Source organism: Lolium rigidum, chromosome 3 (genome assembly GCF_022539505.1).
Source record: "Lolium rigidum isolate FL_2022 chromosome 3, APGP_CSIRO_Lrig_0.1, whole genome shotgun sequence".
Lineage (NCBI taxonomy): Eukaryota > Viridiplantae > Streptophyta > Magnoliopsida > Poales > Poaceae > Lolium > Lolium rigidum.
Genome location: NC_061510.1, coordinates 234,317,390 through 234,322,861, shown reverse-complemented (window position 1 = coordinate 234,322,861; position 5,472 = coordinate 234,317,390).

The following is a 5,472-nucleotide window of genomic DNA, read 5'->3' as shown; positions in this document are numbered from 1 at the left end:
ACCTTGATAGAAACCATCCAGCCCAGCGCTTTATTCTTTTCCATTTGCGAGACTACATCGAAACTTCTTAAAATCCGTAGTTAAGATAACATTTTCAGCCCCAGAAATCTAAGGTATATCATGTGTTATCGACTCATCCAAAACACGAGTACTGTTAATCGGTTGGCCAAACAAAATTTTATACTATTCAAAAATATTTGATTTGAAGTTTTCTTGATAAATACTCGTTCCTTCATCTTGTTCGAGTTGAGAAATCTTTTTTCTTCTATGTTGCCCATTTGCAATAAGATGGAAATATTTGGTATGGTCGCCCTCCCTCTTAAATATGTTTGACTTTTGCCCGCTGCGCCCATTTAGATTCCTCATTGCGACATAATAAAGCAATTACATCTTGAGCGTTACACATAGATCTCCTCTCCTCCTCATCTAAAGGAGTGGTTTCGGCCTTACAGTCGACGATATCCATGATACTAAGAAGATGTTCTTTTTTCAATCTTGTAGTTGCAACTCAATTTTTTTTGCCCAACCCATCAAATGTTGTCTAATATGAAATTTTTTATTTTTCCAAACCTCGAACGGATTCTTCCCCGTAGAAACACAAGCCCACTCTTTGGCAACCATTTCGAAACTCATATTTTAACCATGCTAGCACGAAAGAAAAATTAAACTTGTTTCCAAGAAAATCTTGGTCACCTGAATCAATGAGGAGAGTGTATGATTCAACCCAGATCGAGTAAAGGACACGCACATAAACTAGCGGAAATTATTGTTCCCAATCCACACTAGCAAGAATTATATCCAACTTCTCATAAGTCGGTTTATCGCGCGATTAGCCCAGATGTGAAATAGTTATTTCTATCAAGTCAAGACTCCCAATAATTGCATTGAACATAAAAGACCAGCGCGCATTGAATTTATCATTATTTTCTTCTTCTTTGCCTAATAACATTAAAGTCGCCACCCACTAACATTGGTAGGGGCTCATCCTCGCAAATTCTAACTACTACTTCATCAAGCAACTTAGACTTATAGTCATCTTGGGCAGCACCATCGACCGCTACCAAAGACCATTTAAAATTATCCGCTTTTGACGTCACATAGAACTTAACACATATATCTCTAGTAACTAATTCACTCTGCATTTCCACTGCCAACCCAATAGATTACTTGACCCTTGGGTCAGTAACCCTAAATATATATTTAAAAATGGATTTCCTTTTAAATGCGGGTGATAATGTGTCTCCCTTTAAAAGGGGGTTCACAAACAAAGTGAAATAACAAGTGACATGCAAGATTGAACTTGCTTGACAACTACGACCTACCACAGTTCGTAGACTTTAACTAGCCCTGGACCTCGGCGCTCATTATTCAATAAGAACAATGTTTAAGATTTAAATGATGCTATGATGCATATAATGAGATGTTTTACCTTTGTGTGTTGAATCCTCCCCTTGGGGATGTTTTTAAGGTTCAAGCTTTAATATTTTCCACTCTAGCTTCTTTTCGCTAAATGGTTATTATTATTTTGGAAAAATGTTTCTCATTTTTTTATTAACGTCTTATTAGGTGAAGAAATTATTTTCTTAGAATAAATTCACTCAAATAAGATCTCTGAAAACATATTAAGATTATTTCTTAAGTTTTGTCTTTTAGGCTTTATTTTATTTTCACTTTAGAATTTCATATATCCGCTCAAATTTCACTATATAATTTTCATAAACTTATTTAAATTTCACTATAGCATGTTCACATATATATATTATTTATTTAATTCTATTTGAAAGAACTCAAGTTTGTTTTTGTATTTTTAGTTGAGATGAATTTGAATTTTTAACACCATTATTTTGGTATTTAAATACCTTAACCAATTCCTAAAAAAGTATTTTACATATCCATACAAATTTCATATTTAGTTTATTCACATTTTTATCATTTTGGGGATATTTTTATTTTAATTTTTTGACCAATTTTGATGTCCTATTTATTTTTAGGGTTTTAAATCAATTATTGAAGGTCCAAAATGCCCCTCGCGGGTGGGTCCAACCTTTCAGTCATTTTTAGACAAAACCACCGGTCAAACCAGACCGCCTGTTCCACATCACTCTCTCCCTCTATTCTCTCTCTCACTCATGCTCGTGCTCATGATGGCGACCATGGTCATCGCGCCACTGTCGTGGTGCCCTAGCCATCTCGAGCTGTCGTTGAGGCAGTGCGCATACTATGCCACTCACCTCACTCCGCTCTCTCTTCCTATCCAACTAGATTCGCCTCTCACGCTGTTATTCTCTCTCGCGCAACCCTACCATATCTTGGGATTGGACACCATGGTTGCGCTGCTAAGCTCCAGGAGCTCGTTGGTCTCCGAATGCTTCGCTGCGGTGTCTACATCATCGCGTTGGTGCTGGCGTGGCATATTTATTTAGATTCACACATATTTATATACTAAAACACGTGTACCTTGACAAATCTGTGACAAGTAATTCAAAACATAGGGATTACCATATATTATATATCTTATATGTTAATTTGTTTCTTAATATTTAATTAAATTTTACAAAGTTTTACTTTGACTAAACTTGGAATACGAGCTAAATAAAAATGAAGGTAGTTGCATTGACTTTGAATAGTTATTTCTTAGTCGACTACAAAATAGTAAAAATGAAAATAACTCCACACAATTCAAATGCGTTGAACCGTGGAACCTTCTTCTCCTGCGGTTTAAAATTTAGTGCCACGGTTCTTTTTTTCTCCACAATTAGCCAACCTACGTAAAAAAGAAGGGACGGAGTTGCCTTAGACAACTCATAGTGGGAGGAACATAAGTAGTAACATCACATATCCTACGACGGTTCAGTGACATGACATTCCAATAAATAAAGAAAGAGGGTGAGGTAGTAACTAGCTATGTTAGACTACTTATAGTGCAAGTAACTTCAGGAGTAACTTAGTGTACAACTAAGAAAATATGTATATGTGGCAGTATGTTAACGAGTAGAGAGGAGGATAGAGTAACATAGCTAGTTATCCTAATGTAATATCCCAGAACATAGGGCTAACGAAGGGTAGAACTAAAAAAGGGATGTGCATTTCATCACAAAACGGGGAATTTTTTTGCGCTTTATTGTATAAAACCTAAAAAGGATCAATGTTTCTCTCTCGTTGCTATTAGGGTTAGGGCAAGGAGAGTGTGATGAATTTCGACCCTGACTTCTTTTGAAACTTAGAGTTGGGGAGATGATTTGAATTGGATTTCAAATAGAATTCATTATATAAATGAATTACAAGTTAAACAAGATATAAGTGAATTATGAATTCATAACTCATCCACACATCTCACATATACTCAATAATTCAAAAGAATGTCAAATTTATATACATAAATATAAGTAAATATCAAAACTTCACAAAGAGCTCATAAAACAAAACTTGAGCTTTATAGATATGCACACATAGATACATTGTCTTTACAATATCCAGTATTACAAGAATTGATGAATAATAAAAGACAGAAAATAAAATTACATAAATTGTATTGATCCTAAACTAAAATCTTCATCAATCTTCATCTTGTCACCTTCCAAAAACCTCAATTCAACATGGAAACCTGCAAAACAGGAGCAAATGCAAGAACTTTTCCAGTACCAAGTGTCATTGACACTTGGCAAGCAAAAGAAATGGAAAATGAAGTAGATAAGCTTGGAGGCAGGGAGCAAGTCCCAACCCAGGACAAGGGGGAGCACCGCAGCAGTGCTCCAGCAGGAGCAAGGAGTGGTGCACAAGACAGCACACCACATGCACATATATGAGCTGTCAACCAAGGAGTCCAGCAGATGGTGCTATATATAGCACAATGCATAGAGATCGGCAAGGTATTTTCATACATTTATCCAGAGAAACCAACCACCAAAACCAACCAATCATCCATAAATCATGATGACCTAAGGAGTAGATCAACCAGGAGCTAGGAGGTGAAGTGCTGTGATCACAGCAACCATCCAGAAGCACAACATCAACACAAAAATCACTTTCTAGGAGCTGGAACAAGGTATACATCATACCTGGATGGATCTTATGATCCAATCCATCATAAGCATGCTCATACACACTTGGTGTGGAGCAGTTTGCTCCACTGGGTATCTCATCACTTGGTATTTACCAAGTGATGCCAGGCAGTAGAGGCCAGACCAAGAACTAGAGGAACTAGTGAGTGGATATGCTTAAGTGCTAGTTATCCATGTCACTAAAACCCTAGAACAGTAGCCCACTAGATAACCTAGCACCATATGGTATGTTTAACCATCAGATTCACCCATTTTTCATCAAAAACATCCACAGGGCATTCATCTAAATGATTCTCAACTGTGGAGTTTGTTCATATTTTCATAACACTCACCAAATAGCTAACTAGGATGCAACCAGATGCAATAGCAAGCTACTGAGGTCACAAACTAGCTTATTATGCAAATAAGCCACACATGTAGATAGTCTTCATCACCACATAGGCTCAGACAAGAATATCTTTTCCAAAATCATACTGGAATTCAGTTAAGCAACAGTTTATACAGATGAATCACAACCAACACATGGTTCATCAAGGATAACTGACAGAAATTAACACATGGCAACAATATGACATGCATAGAAGGATTACTGAAGCAATTGTTTCAGTAATGCCTATCTGGCTACCAAGATTTGTTAACCAAGCATTACTGCAAGCTTAAGTAACTCAATTAACCACTAAGCATGCACATAAACCACAGGTAAGGCACCAATGGCATCACAAGCTATACAGAGTGAGAGATAATCCCCAAAAGGCATCACAGGTCAACCATTTGGCAACCAGCAAGGTCCGGAGTGTCTCTAGCCAATCGCTAGAACAATAGCCAAGCAAGACAAAGACACTGACCATTAGTATCTGATGATCCAATGGATCAATTGGATCATAAGCAAGACACGGGAGCATATCACTGGCATCACAAGTGCCAGGGTAATAGCATAGCATGATAGTAAGCATCACCAGCAAGTAAATGCATAGCAGTAAACCTAGACAAGCAAGGATAGGACACCAGTAAGCATAGACAGCATATCAAGCATGGTACAACATAGCTTAGAAGTATACAATGGAGCAGCACAGCTAGGAGATGAACCGCACAGAGCAACATATAGCATTGGTCAGTGACCAGTAAAGGTTTGGGCTGGCCAGGGCTTGTGCTGAGGAAGGATTCGATGCAAGGAGCAACAACAACAAGGTCCTGCATGATCCTAGGATCATCATGAAGCTTGGGAGTAAGAGGAAGAAGAAGAACAGTAGCATGGAGGCGCACAGACATGGAGATGAGAGAGAGGGGGAGCATGAACACTTACCCACTCCTGGAAGCAGGAGCTACGGCATGGCGAGGAAGTGCCCGCGCGGCCGTAGCAACTACAAGTCCAGGGAGGGCGCCGATGTTACGTCGACGATCTCCACGAACA